Source organism: Bombus pyrosoma, linkage group LG12 (genome assembly GCF_014825855.1).
Source record: "Bombus pyrosoma isolate SC7728 linkage group LG12, ASM1482585v1, whole genome shotgun sequence".
Classification (NCBI taxonomy): domain Eukaryota; kingdom Metazoa; phylum Arthropoda; class Insecta; order Hymenoptera; family Apidae; genus Bombus; species Bombus pyrosoma.
The window spans coordinates 12,296,628-12,322,951 of record NC_057781.1 but is presented as its reverse complement, the minus strand read 5'-3'; the positions used below and the strand labels follow the sequence as shown (position 1 = coordinate 12,322,951).

Here is a 26,324-nt window from a genome sequence, read left to right as displayed (position 1 = left end):
ATACGAAACGACTCTTTATCGATCATTCGCGAGATTTCACGATAAAATCGAATTAATTACAAAAATATTTCGCTCCTTACCGCGCGAAAATGAACAAAAATATAGAAAAAATATCAAAACTTGTAAACTTTCCGAACAATCCGATACTTTGCTACTAAGAAATGATTACCCTTGTCGTTGCATTTTTCATACCGTTTTGCGGAATAACACGCAACCCTGTTGCGTTTGTCAATATCGTACTAACAACAGATTTATTACGGAAAGTTGCGCTTAAAAAGCAGGGATGTTTAAAAAGCACTCGCAATTTCCTGTCCGCGTGAAAAATTCAATGTTTCATTTTCTTCTCTGTCTCTCAAGTATGGATCGATCGAAGCGGATCGGTCCCGTCAGGAAACATTACGTGGCCTGTGTCATATCTCCGTTAACGACGCTTTTCTCGTTCTGTCTTTTGTTACGATATTCGCGAAGCGGTGCTAACAAAAATTAATGATCCGACGTAGCGCTTAAAAAAATTTTACAAGCCGTAAACGAACGTGAATGCATGCGAAGAGACGTACGAACGATTCGAGCGGTCGGCTATTTATTCACCGATACGTGCTCCCACTTTAATTCGATATGCCGCTGCAAGCTTTAATTTCATAGATGAAGATTCTGATTAAAGAACGGAAAAGGGATGAAACTGGCGGCGGTCGCTCTTGCCTTTCGCTCGTTGCTCGATCGAGGCTAATAAAATCGAAATGTAGTTGGTTAAGTTCGTTAATTAAGTAACGAGTACTCTGTCGTTGATAGTAGGAGACATTGAAATTGATATTCAAACGAATAGCGTTCGTTGTTTTTATGTTAGAACAGTGGAATTATGTACTCGCGAGAAAAGATGAAATAACGCGTGATAACGCTATTGATTAAATTCTGCTGTTAAGTCTGCTGGTGGAGTTAAACCACTATTCAGCGTTAAAATGTTATAAAGGATAAATTTTTAGTTTAACTATTACCAAGCTGTACTATCAATTTTTACTATTTGCTGTATAGATTTCGTGGATTTCTAAAACTCAAGACTTTCGCGAATTACATACGTAGGACACTCGAGCTCTCAACTCGAAGAACTCGAAGAACTGAGAATATTTTGAGATATTAGGATTATTAGAAATTTTGTAGAATCGCTGTAAATAAAGCAACGTTGTTACTTTTGTTAAATACGTTTTGTTATTGGCGAGTAAGCGAATAAAATCAAAAAGTAAAATAAAAATCGAGCTATTAGAACTGCGTGACAACCTCGATATTTGCCAAAATGGTTTTCGTAAAGTACGAACACGCGCTAGCGGTAATACCGTGTCACGCTCGAAGAATAGCCAGATCCTTATAAAGTATATCAGTCGATAGAGAGACTTTTTATTCCTACGTTTTAATGCTCTTTCGATGCCGACAAGGGCGGACTTTCTTCAAAGGACGAACAAAGGAATTCGTAATTCACGTTGGCTAGCTCGCGCTATGCCACTGACTTCCGGACACTCCCACCTATCATTCAAACAGAAGTTTTACGCGGGGTGTGGGCATCCGTTTTAAAAGCAACTATACTTCCGAGTTTCGATACAAGGTATACGGTTTTATGCGCCATATATTAAAACACATTAAAACGTTCCTTAGGATGATTGGCACGATAACACGTGCCAACATTTTCCTCGGCGTTAACATCCTTTATTTATACTTACATTGATCTTACTTACTACGCTACTTCCTAATGTATCTAATCGCTTCCTATGCTTTCTAATAATATTTCCTATCCACTTTTCTTCGTTTCTTCTTCGCCATTCCTCGCAAATATAATTTTAGTCTAAAACATATTTGAGACTATTATCGACGTTATTAGCGAAATTATAGTCGACCATTCGAGATCTTTAGAATGCGGATGTTCACGCAAATTCACACTTTCACGAACGCAATCAAGGAAATGGTACGCGACCAGAGATTCGTTCCATTCTCTAAACCTTAAAATTTCGGATATTTTCTGTAGATCCTACTGTAGACTGTGAGTCTTTCAAATCGTTCAAACGCAACATTATACATTAATGGTACACTGTAATAATGACGACGATACGTTTTCATGTGTTTCCGTGTAATTTTTAATTATATGCAAAATATTCCAAAAGACGTAGGAGCAGGACATTCTGTACATGTTTACCGTATAAGGATAATAAAGGAAATTGAACGTTAGTTAGCCAGTACAAAAATAGGTGTAATTACGAAGCCGGTATAACGAGCTTAAAAACTGAAATATTTTCCATACTTTTTTAGGTAACTAACTGAAACGGGTCTTTCCTTACGGAGGCTAATTACGAGTGTAGCGTATTTATCTAGTAGGGATTTAGTATCAGAAAGCTTGAAAGCTTGGAACAAGATTTTATTACTTTCTAGAAGGAAAACGTATATTCCCCCAACATACATACGTGCGATTGCGTGCTGTATGAAACTCCTATTTACCTTTATAATAATTAACAAGTCGCGTTATCAACGGATTACCAGTTAATGATCGTTAAGTATAAAAGCTACTATTTTCCTATCTTTTTTCTATATATATATATATATATATATTTTCTATAATTACCTTCAGCTATATAATTCTACTACTGTTTTGTTATTGAAAATTGTTCTTCTACAAAAATCGAGAAACGTGGCTCGTGCTTTTCGTTTTCCTACTCTTCATACGTGAAAGTTCTTAGCTCGCAGTGAACGTTTCATCCAAAATTCATATTTTAATTGGTAATAGCAAAAGCACGATGTTCTCTTATTATGCTAAATACACTTCAATTCTACGTTACACGTTGAAAATGTTAGCTGCTGTTTATCCGATTGTTTATCCAACGTAAGATATAAATATTTTAGGCGCGAGTCGCTCCGCTAGAAAATGGCGATTGTGGATTAACAGGTCGGTAATCGTGAAAAGTCCTCTTGATATTGAGACGCAACGTGCATTTAGACTCACGGCGCGGTAGCTAACGACGTTTAACGGTAAACTCGTAGTTATGCAGTTGATTTCGCGTAATGCCACGTTAGCCGCAATATGGAAATCCGCGCTGCGTGAGGATAATACCCTGTCATATTGTGAGTGCCGCATAATATCATATTGCAAAACATTACAACGCAGGTGTGTGCATGTGGGTGTATGTGGGTGAAACACGTTGTCGGGCTATTCGACCAATCTCTTTCCTATCCTTCTCTCTTCTTCCCTCTTATTTCCTTCCGTCGGAATTTTTGCTTTCCCCCCTATTAATCGCGGCAAGCTTCTTGCCGTCGCGTTAATAATTACCAGCTGGCTGACCACGTGGTTTTGTTTCGGATTTTACTTAGCTTTTCCTTTGAAACTCGAATTACGATTCGAAAAGGGAAAGAGAGAAGGTAAAACACGGATTTGAAGAAGCGACGCTCAAGCCGGGCCGTGAAACAAAAGGATCTCTTTTGAACAATTAGCTTCCGGCAGATATAAATATTGAGACAGCATCAACCGGAGAACTTTCTTTAGCATCGCGCGAAATATAATCAAAGGAAGGGAAATTGAAGGAGACTCGCGCCAGGCATGAATACTGCTTTTTGTCGTTTCCATGTAAATAAAAGATAAATTAGCTTCCGATCTCGTTATAGTTATAACGTTAATTAAAGAACTTGAATGGGTAACGTTCGTTTTTCTTTTTTTTTTTCTGATATTTTACATTCGTCTCGGATCGGACAGACAATACAGTAAAAAATTTGCTCGGTAAAAGTAGAATTAGAATTACGAATAAAACTTAATCTCTTCGATGTTCAAAAACACGAGTTGCGTCCAAATTCGTTTTAAAGTTGACAAATTTGGGAAAAATATATGGTCGAATAAAAGAATAATATTGTTCCATTTTAATTACCATTAAGATATGACTTTTAATCGAACGTATTTCTTATTCTATTTTCATTTATTCTATTTATCTAGCTATTTCATTGTTCATCTCTATCGTCACTACTCGGTGATTGAAATTTCTAACGCTCTAATCGATACGAATGTACTATGTATTTGATTGATTTGTCGCAGCAGATACAAAAGGAAGCAGTATCAGTTACGGTCCGGTTAAATTAATTCTGATAATCCTACACATGTAACGTGCTCTAATTACTACAAATAATATTACTAGAACAGATTATTAAATCGTTCAAATTAATTAACTTATTGACAGATTTAACAATCGCATTTAAACACTGCTGACGCGATTCAACGATGTAATATCACATTAATCGAGCGATTCGAACAATGAAAATTCATGGAATCGTCAAATCGTTAAGTGTTGCGCGCATCTTCTTTTTTTTTTTTTTTTTTTAAATTTTAATCTACTGCACGTGTATATATCACGTTGGAAATTCGATATCCAATCCGACTCCAATAACTCCGATGTGACCGAATATCAGGGTTTCGTGTTACGCAAAGAATATTTTCGATAAACCTAAATATCTCGTTCGCTACTGAATCCATTACCAGTAAAATTCTTAATACGTTCCTGGTCAGAATTCCCTTTCCTTCGAAGTTTGTCGTATAAAATACATGTACATATATCTGCTGAGTGCTTCCTTCTTACAGTATAATACAAAATATTTCTTTATCGGAATAAGAAGAATGGGAAAGAATTTTTTCTTCTTACGAATTACATTGTAATTTATCGTTAGATGAATAGATCACTTTAAATCTATTTAGTTTTGGTACAAGTTGATTTGACGATTTTTCAGTTTTAATAGATAAAACAGTTGACAAAAATAGTTACACATAATTCGTTAATCTTCAGTGACAATTCGATATAGGTAACAACGCGATTCATTTCTTTGGAAACTATTTTCTCCTGTTTTTTCGATAAATATATCGAATACACTTTATCCATTGTTTTAAATTTAGCTTCAAGTATTTCTTCGTCTCTAATGGTTACATGGCACGTCTATTTTATACGTTTGCTTTATTTAAAAGCCGAATATTTAAAATCCAATTTGGAACGTTAAAGTCAATTTGAATGCAATTAATTTCATTTTTCTCATTGTTTCCAACATTTCACAAAAATATCTCGAATCTATACGAGTGAACAAAATTCAATCGTTCGTTAAGATTCGATAACATTCTTCGAAATTTGAAACGGAGCAGGAAATCACGAAGAGAATACAACAAAAAGAACTCTATCGATAGCATGGGCATCGACACTTTGCAAAGATTGGAAAAATATCGTATAAGGATTGGAAAATGAATTCTGTATGACCTGTCGATAAAGAGTTGCATATCGTACATGCTTTATTGCAAAATTGGTAAAACGACTACTCTTTAGTCGTATTGTAATGCGAGTTCGAAGATGAATTCTCTGTAATAGGAGGAAAAAATGAAACGCCTCTTACGTCCAAAAATCAGTTCAAGCTTAATGTAAACTGACCTCTAAGGTATTTGTAGTTTTTTTCGTCGTGTCTGTTAATAACATCGTACACGTCGTGCGAAGAGCGTAGAATCATGTTGTAAACAAATGTTTCGTGAATGTTTCGCAGTTCAGTTCTTCGAAGCTGGTTAGCACATGGTCAGTACTGTTGAAAACATCGTGAAAAGTTTAAAGCGTAAAATTATTTAAATTCCACGAATACTTGTAAGCTTATCGAAAATAACGATGTTAATAATCACTTAAATGAAAATTAAATATTCTATTTTCTACAACCATCAAGTTTATAAAAAGTGGAAGATATTTGTGGAAAATATTTCGTACAATTAGTGTATCAGTGTTGAAAACGAATACGAACCAAATATTAATCTGTTAAAATAGCTGGAACTAATTTGAAACATTACATCGCTTATAAAATAATGCGGTAGGTACTACAGTATAGTAAGTGCGAGCTAACGAGTTTTAACAGGTGGTTTTCTCCCTTGAAGACGTAGCATGTTGTATCCAGAGTAACCTCTGTCTAGGACTGTGTATACATATCCATACATGTTACCGAAACTCGTCAAACTTTAAATCTAGTCAGACAAGGCCGTAAAGAGAGCGAGAACGGTACCTGTGAACTTCTACCTATTATCTCGCGAATACTAAATTTTCAACGAAATTCGATTAAGGTGAGTAATATGTGTACGTACAGCAATATGTTTTAATATTTAAAATCATACGGATCTGTTTATCAGAACTTGACTTTATCTCCATTCTGCTTGAACTATAGATCTTCTCACTTACGATACTTTTCTTTCATTCGTTCATTTATAATACATTTTTCTGTAATTAATAATTCTATGATTCTTATTTATTATCTGATTAGTACACACGTAATCACACAAAATCTAAGCAAACTTTGAAGCAATTTAAGATAGAGAAGAATAATATTAAATTTCATTTAGCGTCGTCGATTCATACGTGACTACTCTGACCACAAACCGTTTTATCGCACTTGAGCTGGTTTATTCCATTTTAAGGTATTTAATTCTGATTTGCATTCCACATATTATGAGATGAATACAACTGAGAAGCTTTTTTTTTTTGTTGCAAAACGCTGCACGTATTCGAACCTGAGCGTCGTACCGAAACGCATAATTTATGACATAAATTTCGGATGTATATTTATTTCAAAAATATTGAGAATATTTGTTACGCAATTCGTTTAGAAGTAGTTTCCGTTTTCTTCGATGAAAGTGAAAGACTGAATTAATTTATCAAAGAATACGATATTTTTAGCAAAACACAATACGGATATAAAATTGTTAACAGAGTTATTCAAAGACACGGTTATTCAAGAAATACGTTGTCCGTGTCCCAAACTATTAATGAATGAAATTAATATTAAATGGAAATTATTAGGAATGTGCTAGTAGACTTGGAAGAAAATCCAATGATGTATACATAATTGATGGAACATTAACCATGACGTATCTTTTATTAGAGACGTCAGAAAAGTATTTGAATCCCGGCATGAATTATTTCTGTATGTAATTTATGCCGCTACTTATGCTAATAATAAATCGAGGGACCGCGATTTTTCTCCTTTAAGCGTTTATTACCAAATTGTCTTTCATTTTAATTATACATTACATAGCTTAATATCCGCTGCAACGCTTAAACAGTTTATAAAGAAATTTGTTTTTAATCTGACGGCTGTATAAATTGCACGGTCGTAGACTATTGCGAAGAAAATTTTTCGGAAGATAATACATCGATATGCGCGTATAAATTGCCAGTTACACAGACTTTTAGATTGTAGATAGCACTTAGAATTTTGTCTTATTGCCACTTTTGGCAATAATTACTTCTTGTCGCAATCGATATTCCATGCTATGCAAAAGCGTTTCTAATGTATTTTCTTCTGTGAAACTGCGTGTTTTCATTTCGTAACTTAAGTCTTCTTACTATCTTGGCTCGTAAGTATCGTATAGAATTGACATCTGATCTCTGTGAAGAAATTTTTAACGTACGAAGCGTATTTTGCAACAACAAATCCTGAACGATCCAAGCGGAATGCTTTGAATCGTTATCTTGTTGGAGATAAAAGTCTTGCGTCAAACCAAATTTATTCGCACTTTTCTTTAAATTTGTTCAAAATGTATAGATACTTAGGTAAATTTGTTTAAAATTCCGTTATCGCAGACCAGATTTCCAGTTCTATTCTCTTCTATTCGCAGTCTCCGTGTTTTACAGTCGGAAATAAATTTTGCTCTTATAGCTGGGTATTTCACTTTCTCCGTATACGTATAATGCTGACCATCCGAGAAGATGATTTTATTCCAGAATGTATTGTCTCTGTTAATATTATATCTCGCAAAAGCTAATCTTTCCTTTGTATTTACTTTGCTGATATACGACCTTTTCCGCGGTATTCTTCCATGATAATCATCGTCCCGCGAAATTCTGCGACGCAATTCGGCTTGGATATTCTTTTCGAAATTAGTAGCAATTACTCTAACAAGTTTTGGCAACAGAAATCCCAGGGTTATCCTATATATCCCATATACGTAATACGTTTCTCTTCTTCGGAGGATAATCTTTTCGGTCGTCCTGTACCAGCTATTTGCGACGAGCTTCTCATTTTTTGACCTCTCAAATATCCGTGAAATATACAGTCAATTTGCTTCCATTTATTGGAAGCTTCGCAATTTCTTCGTAAGATTTCCCATCTTTACGCAGTCTCGCTGTCCACTCACATTTACCGATTTCTGACTATTTCAAAACCGTTTCGAAGCTCGCGGCCGACTTAATCGGGTTTCCTATGTTCTTCGCGATCCATCGTTAAAACAGAAACGTATCGATATCGTCTGATCAAACGCAATTTGCTAATAAAGCACGTTCATCGTCGACAAGTCAGAAAAACGAAATCTTGACGTCGTAATTCATTAAAAGCTACGGAAGAAAATTGCACGTGTACTTGTACGTATACAGGTGGAAGAAAAGGGGCAAGTACAACACGGTGATAACGCATTTTCTACTTTTTTTCCCGAAAATGATCGGAAACTTGAAATTACGGTTCGTGAGTGGAAACAAGGGGACTGCGCTTAAGCATTTCTTCGAAGCGAGCACGACTTTATGAGACTTAATATCGGTGTTTCGACGATAATTTCACCTCGCTGGCATTCGTTCCCCCTTTCAAAGCATTTCCACGTATACCTAAAAATCCAAAGTCTCGATAAGGGCAATTTCATGCGCGGGCATGTAGACGTGTCGTGACAAATCGTGATCCGCGCGAAACGTGGTACCAGATCTTAAAGATCGCCCACTCGACTCCGCAGGAATGAAGTGTTAATCTTCCACAAAGAGTTTCGATCGTTTCGAGACACGAAGCGACGTTTTATTTTGATCAAGGATTGCCGTGTCCACGCGTTAGAAATACACAGGGTAAGAGTGATTCCGACTGAACGTACGCTAATATTTATTTAATCAACTAGGTTAATATTTGTCCACCCTTTTCCTCCGTATTTCTGCTACTTCAGTTCCCTACAATTTATGAAGATTTCACCGTTTGTAAACTGTGTTGTAGGGATCCTGATAAATCTTATAACTCAACGAATCGAATAGTCATCTTTTTCTCGATGCTTTAAGATTTCCATAATTTTTGACCGTAGAGTACGAAAGCTGTTCGATCCTCGTCTTAATACGAACGTTGGTGAAACAACTTCTCTTTATCTTTACGACACTTTTTATGGGTAACGATTTAACACGTTGCTCGATTAAAAGTCAAAAGTTAATCGTTAAACAGATTCAGATAGGAGTAGAACTGTCGTTATTCGTGAATTTCTATACTTGATAACGTGAACAAATAGGTAAATAGGTGTGATAGAAGCGAGAATAAAAAGTAGGATGGAACAAAGTACGAATAGAAAGGGAATTGCATGAGAAACTTTGAGACGTCTGCCATAAGTGTGAATAACAATCTGGTCATGCTAATTGCAAGAGTTTATCCTGTAGCGGTGGACGATAAAACCAAGAAGAATACTACGCACGAGCCAGCGAAAACCAAAAGGGAAAAAACGTGTCGCTGCCCTCCTCTAACCGGAGTAAAAACTACCCCAGCATAAGCTGAACACACACTCCCGAGGGTGCGATATTCATATGAATGAGCGGCCAGTCAAAGTGATAAGATATAAGTCGACGGCTGGTGGCCATCCACGGCTATTTGCATAATGTAGGCCCTTCTCGTTATGTACGCCCATTAACCTCCGCGCCCCTCGTGTCCCGTCGTCTTCAACGGCATCCACTCTGCCGATCATTTTCCACGCGCGGGCCACTCGAACAAGGAATTTACAGCTATCCTTCTGAATCAACCTTCGATATAATAACGTTTTATAGTCTGTTAAGAACGCTGATGCAAACCATGTTTTACGACTTGATTAAATTGTTCCTGATGGACGCGTTATCCGCTCATCCGCAGTGAAACGTTCATCTTTCCAAGGGTAGTAAAATTAATTCGATTTGATATTCTACGTACTAGAAATAATATGTAAATGTCGATAGTTTTTTAGTTCGTAGAAAATTCTGTAACGAAGCGTTTGATCGTCTGACGTGCGTGCGACGTACCTACGTACGGTTGCTCGTGAAAGTACTTGGACACTTGCAGAAATCCTTCGTGATTATGTCATTTTCGTCGTACTACATTTTCGGAAAGATTTCTATCGTTACTTTGTATCGTACAGAATATTTTTCTGAGCCGATGTAGGTCGTTTTTAGTTTGAGCGATTGTTCTATACATCGAGAAGAATTTAAATAAATATATTAGATAAATATAAAATTTTAAGAGAAGTTGAGCGTGAAAATTAATTTGTAACGAGAAAGTAGTTAAAAGTAATTAATCGAATTTACTCGATTCATGCGACGACAAGACAAAGGATAAACATTATCATGGTCCAATTACGTTTTACGAATTTAACAAGTACATATGCTGAATTTTATACCACGGTATTTTATTACGGTAGAATAAATGTAAATGTCAAGGAAATTAAAATAACAAATATTATAAAAACGCAGTTGGCTTGTAAGCATTTATCGTGTTAACAAAGTTAAAATAGAAGGTGAGCGATGTAACGTTCATTTTTATGCCTCTATACGTTGTATTTAATTTATTCCGCGATATATTCGGCTAAAATAGTCGGCTAATACAGTTCCATCGAAATAAACCGTCATATTCTCGTCTAGCGTTCATATAAATACTTTCTACAAAGTGGTTTCGCTTTTAGTCGTTTTAGATTCGTTTCGCTTTCAGAATTTCGTCTTTATCATATATTTTTGAAATATCGACGACTCTAACGCTCTACTCTTTCTTTCTTCTACGATCTCCATGGAAATGCCTATATAGATCATATAGATATAGATATAGTCGCCTATAGCAACACGTACATTAAAATAAACAAAGAATATTTATACGCGTTACTTCACATTTAGAAAACTGTATTTATACAGTCGTTTATACAGTCGTTTATACAGTCGTTGTTCGTTCGTACGGGCATTTAGTTAAACTAATTTATAAAATCCAAAATAATTCTTTACGAATAAAAATATATGTTTTGTTTTATTCTCGTGTTCCTTCCTTTCAGACTGAATCGTTGCACCCGTATTTATTTAATACTTCAAAAGCTCTCAACGTTGTCGTATCTTCTCAAATATTTGTTTCCATTCCAATTTCATTTTCCACGGTTCATTCGTATTTGACAAATGATTGTAACATTTGCCATCATCTTATCGAAAATATCGATTTCACCTTACCATCTTGACCCAGTTTCGCGTTTACCTGCATTGCCTCTTGGCTGCAAAATTCCATACATCTATTCAAATTTTTACTCAATTTGTAGCCGTGGCACGTAGATTTGACCAAGATGTTCAAATTGATAATGGATTAGTAATTAGAGACAACGTTCGTCTTTCTAATTAGAAACTACTACACACGTATCTGCTATTACAATATCGAAATATCGATCTCGGAGATATTCACAACTTTTTGATGATACTTTTTCGGTTTATCTTGGTTTTCTAAGTATCCCAGTATCTAAGAATCACGCGGATAGCGGTGTATCCATTATGATAAAATTTAAAAATGAACATTGTTAATAATTTTAAAATAATAATAATTTTAAAATAAACCTTATACTTTCACGACACTTGTGTATTGTCTTAGTTTCGATCGCTAGGAGAACGTCGTTTTTGTCAATTTAATTAGAGAGTGAATAAAATTCGAAAGACCGCTGCTTGCAAGGAGCAATTAATGGAAACCCAGCTACATATTTCTACGTATAATGCAAGAAATACGCTGTAACGCCTGAAAGTCGTCGTATGAATGCGTAGTTTAGAGGCAGAGATAATGTCCGAGTTGTGCGCAACGTCCTCGGGGAAACAATCGCCACGATACGATCTAATTTCTGAGCACAGAACTTTGCTTTAATCTCAAAATTTCCGCCACGGAGAAACAATATTTTCCTCGTGGCACCATCTAATAGACATTTTATCTGTCCTCGGACCGACGGTCGTTCGTATCTGGATGCATCGCAATGAACAGTGTGAGTGTATTTTCTTTTTGCTTTTGTTTTCGCAATAAATCAACATGACGAAACGTAACATTTACTTCTAAAATGAAAACGATGATAATGGAATCTGGGAATATGAGATGAAATTTGTTTTTTTTTCCACGCGTCAATTAAAAGTACGTTATGAACTGAGTTAATAACATTTTAAACATTTATTTTATATCGGCTGTATATCAGGTTCTTATATGTATATTTTATGTGCAAGATAATTAATCGGATCGCTTCCTACCAGTCGATATAATAAAATTGTACGATAAAATTCTATAAATTTAGAATAACATCGCTATATTTATAATAGAAAATTATAGCACCTATATTTCTAACTAGCATGTTCTTAGAAATTAATGTATTACATAAAAAGGAGACGGAAATACATACTATGTTCTTTAACGCGTACCAAGCACATCTATAGTTCGAATCTCGCATATAATGCTCTTTGACATTCTTTCTTCGAAATCGAGTATCAATGGAAAATATCGTAAACCGATTTTCGCGATGTTTGTACATTGCAATTTCAACGTGAAATTATTTCAGATGCGTGTTTCATGCACATTTATATCGGCTAAACATGGACGAACATTTCTGTGATTATTTGCTGTGACGAAGGAAGATCTAAGAAATTCTTTATATATCTTTATCCTGGCCACTATTTTATCATTGCATATCAAGAAATGTATCAAAAGTTTCGGAAATCTTCTTTAATCACTTATTAGAGAAATCGTAAAAGAAAGTCTACACGTTAAAAAAGAACACACAAGCCAAACTACAAAGTGAGCTTTTCCGCCGGTCTTTGACGCATCATTTGCATTCATACTCGGAGCGTTGGCAGATGCAATGAAAGATATAAAACATTCGAGAGATGTGTTCGCAACATTGACGTCACAACGAACGTCGACGCGTGTGCTTACACGCATCTGCTTTCATAAACAGATTCTTTACCTTCTTTACCTCGTACAACGTACGTATTTACTTGCGAGGAAAAAGAGAAGGAAATACGTAGATGAAACGTTCGAAGAGCTATCGATACATAATACGGAACGTTTGTTTGGACAAAGTAACAAAGTATCGGATGATTACCTCTCTCTCTTGGCTGTGATTCGCGAACGGCCAACCAGATTAACCCCTTAGCCGATAACGACGAGGGAGACTCGTAGTAAGGGATTTGTGCCACAAGCGAAAATCACGTGTCAGATTCGTGATAGAGAATCTGTGCCATAAACGAAACCTACGAGTCTGATTCGTGGTAAAGTATACATTTTACGCCAGTTCGGGCACACGGCTGAACAGATGAATGACAGGGCGCGCGACCCAACTTCTTGCCTACTATGGCTCGCGCGATCGGCAGATCTCGTGTAGGCTAAGGGGTTAATCGTACGAATGCTACGATAAATACAACGATGCTATATTTTTCGTAGCCACTATGTGTATTCACATATATATATATATGAATCGTGTGCTTCGCATTATCTGCCGGTTTCTGACACAAGTATTTCGTCATCAACTCCGCGAGCGACCAAATTTTTCTCACTCGCGCCACGATTATTCCCTTTGAGGATTAAACGTGATTGCTCTAAATTGCACCTTTGCTATTTCCGTCGTAGCGCGCACCTTAACGAACATCGAGTAAAATCGAAAGGAAGCTCGTAAGCGGATCGTAGCTCGCGTTTAATTCGTCGCAGCGAAACGACGACGCGACGTTCGCGGATAGATCTTCGTCTCGGGCGTCGTCGTTCTCTTTAATTAGTAGGCTCGTCGCTCTCGTCCCAAGTATTGTTTCTCGTAACTGGTTTTTCAGTGGAGGAGGGAGAGGGGGGAAGTAACGAGAGGGGAAAGACGATAAAAGAAGGAGCGAGAGAGCGACGCGGCGACAGAGGAGCGAGGAAAATTCAAAGAGAGACGCGCAAAAGAGAGCTCAGAAAGCAGATAAATAATAAAGCCGTTGACTTCATAACTCTACTCATTTTTGCGGGCTTCGACCCTCGCATCCCCTTCGCCCTCTCCCATTTCAGCCTGCCTTGCCCACAGGATTCTCCTGTTATGTTGAACAATACTGAAAAGAAGTCTGCGAGTGGTGAAAAGGGACGACGAGGGGGCGAGAGGATGATATGAACGACCGAAGACTGGAGTTTTAAGCGACGAGACAACCATGTCCGATTAATTGTGCCCGGAGGATTTGCGCAATTCAAAGAGGATAATTCATCCATGCTATTTTATTCCTATTAACGCAAGCTTTTGCGGTCACATTCGGCGGTCACAACGCGGAGGTCAGCCGGCAGTTTTTTTTCTCCCGAACTTACCGATCGCATGCCGGTCCTGGATTTGCCGAATCCAAGTAATTGTGATGGACGTGCAACGTGAAAGGTCATGGTAATCTTTTAGCGAGTTGCAATATTTATGTTCGTTGGAGTCAGACCGATTAATGCGCGTCTAGATTCTCTTTCCATAAACAACCGTAAATAACGATCGCGACAAGAGACAATGTCAACGACAGTAATATCGATAGCGGCGGATGGTGAAACGAATTAATCCCTCGGATAAACAGGTGCGTAGACGGATTTAACTTTGCTACGCGGTAAAAGATCGTGCGAATCTGTTAGAGCGATATTGAAAACAAGACGTGATTCGATTTATGATAATTCCTACGATTTAATATATTACATTTGGTTCTAAAAATATTAATATACAAATTATACGGATTATAGGAGATACCGTAGCGTCTAACGTACCAGGCGAGGCACGAAAAGCGATCAGCTTCGATTATTCTTTTCCCAAGCTTTTAAGATCACTTTGTACATATTGAAACGAATTCGGCAAGTATCAAATATTTGCCTTCCATCTGAACCAAAGAAGAAACACTTAAAAAACCGATGGTATAAATTTATAATAAGCCAGTCATTAATTCGTCGTCTACGCAAATAGTAGCTAAATTAAGGTAAAGAATATTTTTTGTGATGCTTGCCGAATTCGTTTCAACCTGCTAAAAGATAGATGTAAAAAGAGGTATAGCTTTACCTATAAAAAGCGAGAAGGTGACTTTTTGAAATTCCGAGAAAAGAGCGGAAAAGAAATTTCCTATAAACGTATTACGGGTCTTCTTAAAGCACGTTATGTAGGACAAACAAATTTCCGATCGATCCACTAACCCCAAAATGACGACGTAAAATCTGTTCTTGTAATTAAAATATTCCATTAAAAGCTTGTTGCTATCTGAAATACGCTACTAAAACGATATCTAAGTATCCACAAATATACGAACACCAAAAATGCTTATAGAAGGTGGTCTTTGGTCTGCGATGAACGTATTTTAACAAGAATATTCTTGTACGTTCAAAGATGTTCCGTTGAAAGTGTTCCGGCATTTAGGGTATACGACCAATCTTCAGGTGCGTAGCTTTTTTAAATATAATAAAGCATTTTGAAATATAAATTCATCTTAATATTATCAGTTTTTAGCCGCGAAAAGATATTCCGCTAAATAGCTGTGATATCCGCAGAACGTACAAACGAATGGCAAATTAACAATACATTGTACTCTGCAAGCTGTTTTAAACCTTAGCACTTTGACGATAATGATATTTAATCAACAACTCGAATGCACCTTTGCGGTGAATCTTGTTGAAAGCAAAAAGTTTTATGATTAAGGACAGGGAATTGTAGAGGTCTAGTTTATGGTTTTGCATTTTTGCATCGATGAAAAAGAAATTAGATAAGAGCTTCTACGCTATCAATGTCACCGTAACCGTCCCAATGGAAGACCAAAGGACCAACATACAACGACATATTGATAAAACGAAATGGAATATTAATGGAAAAGAATTTCGCGATAAATCAGACTATTTGAGAAAGTTCTGTTTGAGGTTCCCGCAGCCCGAGCTAACGGGCGTTAAACGCGAAGGTGCGATTGACATTGATTTACATTCGTTTCGTATCGCTATCCGGAAAGTTCCCACGATCAGCTGGAAGTACTAACTGCTTGTCTGCCGAGGACAAAGATAGAACCGAAGAACACGGGATCAGCACTTTTCTGCAAACTCTCGAACGTCATACCATTTCCCAAGAATTTCGATCGGTTACAGTTCATTCGATTCTGACGTATCCTCTTGGATTTTTAAATGGCCCGACGTTCGTTCGACTTTCATTCCGGCGAATGCTGTGACAAGAGCGAGAATGAAAGTGATATCGCGATCGAGATTCCTTTCAGGACTCGTTCTTGATAATTCCACGATGGTACGAATGCAGATACATATAACACGACAGTTTCCCTGACGAAATATCCAATTTTATTTTTCATATCTCATATCGTTACCTGTTAAACCGCTTAAATATTTACGCTGATCGAATGCTTATTTTTCATGCTTTTACGCGTTGCTCACCGAATTGCTCGTATGCCGGATGTTCTGTTCTACCTATTTAACTTTTCGTGGACTTTAGAAATATCATTTCGCTACTTCTGTGAGAATCGGCATGATAAATTACTTTTATCATACGCGATATGAGATTTTTCATTTTATCGTCTTACAACGTCGAATAAGGTCTTTGTGTTTTGTCATTTTTACGCGAATTCTAGCACTATACATGGCATTTTTAAAGTCTATGTGCGTAAAAGTTATAAGATATATAATATACACAATAACTATGAAGACTATTTTATTACGTGCAAGTATATTAAATCGTATCGTTTGTTACGTACTACCGTGACACGATTAGACAAATTTGATACTATGAAAATGAAACCTGATAGAAAAAATGCTTCAATGTAAAATAAACGTACATGGGCGTCGACACTTTTTGCGGACGATGTATTTAGTAACTAAAGACTTATTAATATAATTCGATGTTTAATCTTCGCAGAACACGTATACGTTCATACCAAATAACTTTCGATTGACCAAATACGATAAGCGGATGATAAGAATTAATGTAAAATCGCAAAATAAACTACGAGAGTATGATAATAAGATAATAAGATATTCGATAATAAAATTATTCTTTTGTACAAGAGTACTATCTTGATTTAAATTAACTAAAAATTTACTTATCGACAAATTTGCTGTTATAAAGGTTACTTCAATCGTAGAAAGAAGAAGTAAATTATCGCTTGTTTTGAAAACAAATTCAGTGAAAGTGCAAGCGTATTGACAATGTAATTTCCTCGAACTTATCAACCCTCTTGTATAGCTTGGCATAAGTAACAACAGTGGGACTGGGGATATACGAAGTTGAATTATTTAAAAAATAAGCGAAGGAAACAGATTGACGACTAAGGCGATAGAAACACGTTGAGTCATTGAAGGATACAATATTCATATATGTAGCATACGCATGTAGAATTATTTTAATCGCAGGAATTTTGTTCTCCTAGTTGAGTCTCTACCAATCGCGATCGCGTTGACACCATTTTTGAAGAATACTTACGAATTATATTTTTGCGACATTGTCTCGTGCTTGAAATTAATTGTTACACTCACCTGGAAAAGAAAATTCGATATTAGCAAAAATTGTTCCGGAATACGAGAGGAAAATTTGAATCCGTCTTAACGTTTTACAGAGCAGTGCAACATCTGTACCACCGATTAAAGAACTTACAGATAGTCTAAAACTTGTAATTTTCATAGATGTACCTATGGATATGTTAATTTGGCAAATTTAGTATCTAAACGATAAAAGCAAAAGTAGAAACAATTTCTAATTTTTTAATTCGATCGGCAAGAACATTCTTCTAAGGGGATAATTGAATTTAAAATCGATAGAACAACTTGCAGGAATCGCTAGGACAATCGAAACGAACGAGGACATGGAAAAACGGCGGTAAACGCGACCAGACGGACGATCAAGTGGTTGAACGATACGTAATTCAAGATTTCGTGGATAAGAACGCAAACCCGACACTCGATAACGATGCCCATGAGAATGAGTCAACCGTTAAGGAGTAGACATCGACATGAAGGATTAAAGAGGAGCCGTTCGAGTTCAAGCTGGCCGCCAACGTTTAATCAACGAACCAATGGTCCAAAAAATGTAGACATCGATTAAACGTATCGCGTATTAAATTTATTTAACATATCTCGACAGAAACGCAAATACGAGAGTTAATAATATTTCTCGGATTTGTTACATTTTATTACCATGTTTCTCCACGCTAATTGCTACACGTTGTGTAATTAAAAGTTGAAACCTGAGCTTGGAACGGGTTTAAAACGGATAAATTCACCATTGAATATCGATGGAAATATCGTTTGGGAAAGGTTCGTGTTTCTGATCGCGAAATACAAATATGTTGGGAGAATTTTCTTCTTTTTTTTTTTATATATATAGTGGAAATAGGACAGTAGGCGATTCTTTGAGAAATCTTATTAAAATCGATCGTCGGAATCAAACTTTCTATATATTTTATTCACAAAGACTGCGAAGCAAAAGTAAAACTGGAGAAAGTTCTACTTTTACAAAATCGGTGAAACGCGATAGTTGTAACGTCAAAAAATCCAAGTTCCCTTTGATCGAATAAGCGATCCGATAATGCATCCTCATCGATAATGCACGCAGTCTCTATCGCGCAAGATCCCCCGTATACGATGCGATTATATTAATAAGAAAGATTTCTCGCTATGGAAAATTTCTACTTCGTGTACCGTGCGGAGTGTTGGCCGTGTAGCGGAGGAACAAGCAAGGGTATACAACTATAGACATGCAACACGTGTCGGTAAGTATCCAGCGTACAGATAGACTAGGCAGTAAATAATTTAGCATCCCTTGCCGCCCGGCAGTCTGCCGCCCTGTCTGTAAATCCGCAATAGAGCTTCTCTGGCGTTCGTCGCTGCCCCTTTTACCCTTTCTCGTTACAGAATGTGAATCAATTACGGCTCCCGGACATACTTGCACACGCGGTCGATCGACATCTGCCCGCGTGCTGTCGCTGATCCGACAGCTGAAGCTTGTTGTTGGCGCTAGAAAAATGAGCGACCGCCTATCTGCCTTTCAACTTTCTTCCTCTTTTTATCGAAATCGAAACTCGCGCCAACGGCCAACTTGTAATTCTTTTCAATTCGCAGACGAAAATCTGGCACACAGACACTCTTGTCAAATTATTATTCCATACCGCAAAAGTACGTTATCGTATTTTACCTCGTTAAGGACCGAGCGGTAAAAAAAAATGTTCAGTTAAAAACTTTCCTTTATACTATTTTTTTTCTTTTTCTCGATCAGAATGACTATTTTTGAAAAGTCTCTTCAGTCCCCTTCCTGGGCTTGCAGTTATTCTTTAGCGTTCCCTTATTTTGGAACCGCAAATATTTAAGAGGAATAACGATTAGCAAAGCAATTAACTTAATAAGAAACGATCCCAATGGGATTAAGGTATAAAGACGTATTAAGATAATAAGATAGAAACTCGTCTACACGAAGCAGAAGTATAAATAATTTTATTGATAGTGATTCATATTAAATTTGCACTAGATGATAATAGGTTAAGTTTAAAATCTCTTGGTTCGTTAAAACAAGAACGAGGCTGGGCATACAAAATCAAGAACTGCAGTAGGATTAAGTGCTGCAGAGGGGTGATAGAAATTTGGAATTAACGATCAGCAAAAGAGAAAAGGTAAAGGAATAATCGTTTAATATGATAAAATTTTATAAGATTTATAGCGTATGAGATTAAAGTTCGTTAAGATTTTAATAGATTGGAAGTTGCAGGTATGACAGATGATAAATTGAAGCGCCTTGTAATTTTAATTCTCAAAGAGTAACGGTAAATATAATATAATATAATATAATAAATGATATCGTATAAATACATATAATTTATCATACGTTGCGTGTACGTGAGTATCGAGACTATCAAGTTTCTATAAAATTTATCACGTGTACAGAATTGAAGAAAATTTTGATAGATTACAAATCGCATAAACTATCTAACCCCAAACCTTTTATCATTTATAATTACAGTATGCGTATATGTAGCTCATATGTAGCGATGTATTATTAAGTAAATGTGATATAATAAATAATTCTCTGCAAGTATTCTATTCCCTGTATGACGTATTAATATCAACATCGGTGAGCTTTTATCCAAAGTAGAATTTAGAGAAGCGAAACGACATTTATTTAGATTGGAAGAGAATATATTAGTTTTCCAAATACAGGCGCTTACAAATAAATAAATGTGAACGAAATAATAAAGCAAGTGGAATATTAAACGCAGGAAGCAAAACGATGTTTCGTTTGTGTTTGAACGAGGAGTTCCTGTTTCTATCACGGGAAACGTCGACTACGACGTTTAAATTACATTATGAGTTTAACGCTTTTGTCGTCAGATTTTGCATGTTCGTCCTGAAGTAAGTGAGAAAGTAAAACTTTAGTTCGCCGTGTTACAGAGCAACCCAAGTTTGTATTTGGTCACCTAAAATGTAACGACTCTTGGCAAGTGTACCAAGAACATTGTAATTTTGTATTTGCATGCTCGTGTTTTATCCTGTTTTGGTATGTTCTTTTTTTTTAGGATAAGAGTTGTTTATCAAACTTATACCACTCGGTATAATTTACGTTGCTATTTCCAATTAAATTTATAAAGAGATTTTGCTTTTTCGACGTTCTCGGCTCCGTGACCAGATTTTTAGACAAAGATTCTATTCTTTGGCGATGGGAGTTCGAGTCGCCGGCTATCCACTTTCCAAACATTCGCTCAACCATCCTGCCGAGGTCTTTACCGTCCGTGAGCCGTCCACCCAGTCATAAATTACGTTAAGGCTAAATAACAGCGGACTATCTGCCGTGATATCGTTAAAAAATGCGTTGTCGCTAACGTACCAATGATCATTGCGATCGTATTTTTGAAATATAAAATTTAAAAAACTTCGAAAATATGCCACGCTCGGCAGCCGCGTAAAAGATAAAACAGATATCGACTACAACATTCTCGCATGGATATTTCGAGCTTCGTTTTATTATATTTTAGCTGAATAGCGAGCCAATTAATCGTTACTTTGGATATAATTTTTCACCGTACATCGTTGAAACCTTTTCTAATAAGAATTCCTTACAAAGGGGAAAGAGGAAAGGAGAAATATCTCTCGAGCAATATCGTTCAAAATCGTCCGTTTTACGGAACAGAGCAAGAACCACGGGAATATCGAACAGATATGTTTCGTGATTTAATGCAATGATATTAAGGTCGGACTTCCTATAAGCTCTCATGCACTCGGTACTCATGCACGCAAGTTTCGGATACTTATAGACACCGTTTACGAATACATATGTTAGTTACTCACATTGATATTCCGACACAGCACTATCTCCGTATTCGTTCGTCTGTATAAGAGCAGATGCTTTAAACGTCGTGGTTTATTCCAAGAAATATTCTTTCTAATGATGGCATTTAACTGTACGATAGATTTTTAACAAACAATCGTCTTATTTTCACGTCACGCCGATATTTGAACGCCTGTTTACGATTTACGGTCTACGGTCTAGCAATTTTTTGTAGACAGCCCCGATACATCGAGAAATTTGACGCGTCAAGAAAAGAAAGGAACGCTAGTTTCGATAAAAGTTTCAACTTGCAGTTCGTCATAGAGAAGAGGGTATAACGGTTATCGTGAAATTGTACAATTACCGGTATTACTATTTATACGAAATGTGCTCCGATTTACGCGAAATTTTGAAAATACGTTCCTTCTAGATAAAAACGATGTTTAGAAAAAGGATTTTTGCCAATGTCGTTTAGAAACGTCACCACATTTTGGCATGCTTGTCGACTCGACCGATTGATTTTGATAACAAGTTTTCATCGCGGCAACGCGCGATCGAGACGTTAATCGTTCCATAATAAAATTAAAAATTGTTCCACGGCTCGCTGTACGCGACTGTGACCACAAAATATCAATTGTCAAACACGCTGTAGAAAATAAGAGTTGCGTATCCGAACGTTGTGTCCAATCGGATGGAAACAGACGTACGGACGCACACGTTCAAACCTTGCGTCGATCGCTCATAGGAAATCTCACTTTTAAAGCATCTGGTTTGCAGGATCGTTCTTGGGTTCCTGGACGCAGTTTAACAACTAATCTAATTCAACTTGATTTCCGATAAACCGGAATAAAGTAGTTTGTGGGCATCGGGCATCAACGCACGACGTGCGAACAACGCAGATGCATTAGCAGGAATTCCGGTTGAAAAGTTCACGGCGAGATCAAGAAGTTTCTCGCATTTGGATACAACTTTCGGAGAAGCTTAATCTATACCGTCCGAAACCGCTCCGCGAAACGCTTCGGATTTACACGCTCGTAATTTATGGCACGTTCTTTTGCCTCGCGTGAATGCCCCGCCGCGCTTCTTTCCTTTCTTGCATCGTACCTATACGCCGTCCGATATACTCCACCGTTATTCCGCTCTTCCTCCACGTTACTTGTATCTCGTTACACCGAGTAAAATGTGATTTACAAATGTAGGAACGCGAAACGACAAATTTAGCGAACATTTGTTGATATACCCGCGGAATCGGAGTACCGTTTCTTAGACGACCTTTTTCGTATTCGTAAATATTCGAGTATACCGTTTCGTCTTGAACAGCGAATCTAACGTTATTTTAGTGAACCGTAAAATCTTAATACGCTTTCAATTTCATCGAAAGCGCAAACTTTCTAGTTTTCGTATCGCGACATTCTCGAAAGCTTTTAACGACACGTTATTAGAATTTATGGTAACAATCACGTTGACAGATTTGCGTTTTACGATAAGATGCGAGTGAAGGCCGCAAGTAGATGATACTTCGAAGCTTATTTCTAATCTTGCTAAGTGTTGGACGAACCTAGTTAGATCTAGGTTGGATTCGGATTTATCTTTGCAGTTCGCAATAACCGCAGCCTTTCGGGACATCAATCTGATATGAAATATGAAATCCTGGAAACATCGTACGCCAAACGTATGAGGATGGCGTCGCCGTTTCTATTCGGTGGGAATGAATCGAATAGAATTTGAAATTTACAACTCAGGCATTCGTCGCGCAACATACACCACCATTGATTATGATACCGAGCCTTGTGTGTGTTATATAAAACATTTTAGAATTTCATTGGCGCGACACGACCGTGTATTTGCAAATGTAAGTAGGACTTACAAGATATTCACATATTCGCTGCGAATATATACTTGGTAAAAAGTTACTATCCGATATGAACAACTATTTGAAGTGTGCAATAAGTATCAGAGATTGAATATCGAGGCTTATTATCTCGATATATATTCGATATATATCGAATATTATCGAATATTTATGACATATTTGAAAAGGCTTATAGGTATTGAAATTGTTGAGACAAATTTGTAAAAAATCTGTATCCGTAACATGATCGGTTTTTTTTTACTTTCCAATTGTCCAGTGTACATCGGAAAACTTCTCAACGGTTCGTATGACGTACCATATATTGAAAACGAGCTTGTCGCAAGTTTTATTCTATGATCCGCATCTGTGAAATATGTGAACCTAGCTAACACCGTGCTAATCCCTCCCTTTATTACGCTAATCACGTTCCCATGGCAAATACGATTTCCCCTCTCAGTGATCGCTTTATCGTCTGATTTCGAAGCGCCGTTTAAATTTACAGCCGCGCGATTCGCAAAGACGACAATGCTGTTGACACGTGTGCTCCCCTGGTATTAATCTGATTACGAGTATATGCGAAGTACGATCGAACGATTGAAAGCAAATGCTGCTGGCTATCGTATCGTAGATGGGTAGCGGAATAACAGAGTTGGAAAACGGCGAATGGAAGACGATCTTTGCGAGGGCAAGGGCATCGTCATCCTGGTTTCACGACGAACCGACCCGAGGATAGGTAGGGGTACACGGGGTTGGCGTTAAAAAGAATTCCGGGAAACGATCATGGGATTTCGTTCTAATCTGTTCGACGGATAACGATCGGTCTGCTACCGTTGGATATGGTAAAAGAGGTAAAGCGCGCGGCAAGGGGTGGTTACACCGGTTGGTTGAGGTGGCCCTAGCACGAGACGATGGGGTGGGTTTCGAGCAGATTGGCTTGCATGGCAGAAACTCCCGAAGTCGGAAGCTCGTTATGTGCAGCACGCAAACACACGACTCGAAATTATCTTCGTAATTAACTGCACTTCTTAACATAACGCATGGCGTGCCAACCGGGCCAGACGGCGAGAATACGTATTTGGTGGAATCTACCAAGACGATATGTAACCCGAAACTGGCACCAGCTGCTAGCCGCCTTTCTGGACGCTGGTGTGTACATATTACACGTGCTTATGTATCCGACCTGCGCCACGTACAACCAGGATGTCCCATAACTTGCGATACCACACATCGTATCACGGAAAAGTATTCGCCGCGTTTGTGCACGCCGATGTAGGTGGAGCGCAGCCGCTCGGTTAACATAAAGTTTCGTGTGCACGAAACTGATCTTTGGTACGCGCGTCTTCTCGCTCGCAGTTTCGACCGATAGCTAATCGCAAAAAGCGAGGAGGAAAGTGAAACGACGATTGCGAGCGTCTTTGCTTCGATCTTTCTCATCGTCTGCTTCTAATTCCGGCACCTTCGTACGTGTCGAGTATTCTAATGCAGAAACCGTGGTTGTGTTTCGAAAATATATCGAAGATACGTGGATTTTGAATACACGTATCACTTCATTTTCAAAAATAAAATATTTTATACTCGAATCAAATCTATCAAACATTTTTATACTCGAAGCTACAATTTATATCTAGGTAAAAGATGTGTGCAAATACTTTTTGTACCACTGTATATCATCGTCTGTCTAATTCGTTGATTACGATCTGAAACAGTTTACTTTATTTTAGCAAAGTAACACGTAGGTTACTTTATCTGTGTATTTTTACCAAGAAATTATATATACGCTATACACGTAAGTCTTATACAACCGAAATTTATATACAACGCATATAAGAACAAGCAAAGTCGTTGAAAATATAAAAAAAGTAACAAGTACGCGACTACATCCTTTCTCGTCGCTATAATGCGATATATTTTAGGCAATATTTTCATGAATATAATATTGAAAACTATTCTTTAATGTTTATTCTACGCGTAAATAAGGATATGGAAGAAAGAGAAAACTATTGTTTGACTATTTCCTTGGTAAACTTTAAATTACATAACTAAAGGAATTATTTACGATTTTACAACTTCAATCTACTTTAATAACCGTTTATTCGAATCAATATAAAACATCTAAATACCCTTGTCCCGCAATACGTTTTCTAATTACACGCTCTTAATTTCCAACTATATCGAGAGTGATATAGTAAGTATGTTTTGATTCTGAACATCTTGTTACTCGAATTACTTAAAAATGGTAACAATTTTAACTCGTTAATAAATTTTCGAGCACGGTTCGAGTACGCTAAATTTCCATCCATTAAATGGACGAAGAGACAACTCTGGTGAAAAAAAAAGTTTCAAATTGCCACAATGGTTGTTTACCAGAGCTGTAAATTGTTTACCAAAAACCGATTTTCATTCCGGCTATTGTTTTTCCCACCTACGATCAGGCACGACTCGCTACAACGACGTCCATTGATTTTCGCTGTTGTGTTGCTTTAAAATTTCGCGTATATGCAACATGATTTCGCTGGACGTTGTTAATTGGCGGCTTAAACGAGTCGCTTCGTTTCGTTGCGTGATACCAAAATACCTTTGTAATTAGAATAATTGGTGTACACTTTCGCAAAGGATTATTCTTTTCGCTTCGTGTGAATAATTTTAAGGTCTCTATGCATGTAAATTGTGTGACAATTTCTGCTACTATAAAAATGGCTATAAAAAATATTAGCACGCTACGTGGCAGTATTTCTACGAAGCGTAACATTTATTTAATACGCGATTCCGCTTTAACCAAGTAACTCGCGTTTTATAAGTAATGGATTGCGATCGCGCGTATGTACCGTTTTAAATTTTCGAAGGAAGAGAATGCAGTTCGCGGAATAGCATTGAACGTTCAAAGATGACGTTCGAAGTAGTACACCTTACAAAAACCGGAACTCGGCGAAAGAAACGAAGGGCCGCGGACAAAGTGGAAACAACAAAGTCAACTGGTATAAAATGCGACTGTACATTGTGTAACGGGTAATATTCCTTTTTCTTTTTCGTCTACTCGGATGAGTAAGATACGTACGTAATTCGAATTATGAAAAGACCCACGAACGAGAAGGAAGACAGACGTATGCTTTGCACGAAATGCGGTTACTTCGCTTACGCGTTAATTCTCAACGATACCTTTTTCGCTTTTTACTACGCTTTTTACCACAAAGACGTTGATGA

The 26,324-nt window shown here is 37.2% G+C and overlaps 1 protein-coding gene and 1 long non-coding RNA gene across 3 annotated transcripts in view; one reads left to right on the top strand and one right to left on the bottom strand.

Moving 5' to 3' along the window:
* LOC122573367 (lachesin-like) overlaps positions 1-26,324 on the bottom strand; it is a 259,680-nt gene that overhangs the window by 129,582 nt on the left and 103,774 nt on the right. The gene's annotated exons all lie outside the window — the stretch shown is intronic.
* On the top strand, positions 5,559-18,087 carry LOC122573368. 2 transcript variants are annotated; one of them, XR_006318724.1, is made up of 3 exons: positions 5,559-5,847; positions 5,912-6,094; positions 17,791-18,087. It is a non-coding gene; the product is annotated as an uncharacterized LOC122573368 (long non-coding RNA). The 2 variants fall into 2 exon arrangements; XR_006318725.1 differs by having other exon boundaries at positions 17,779-18,087.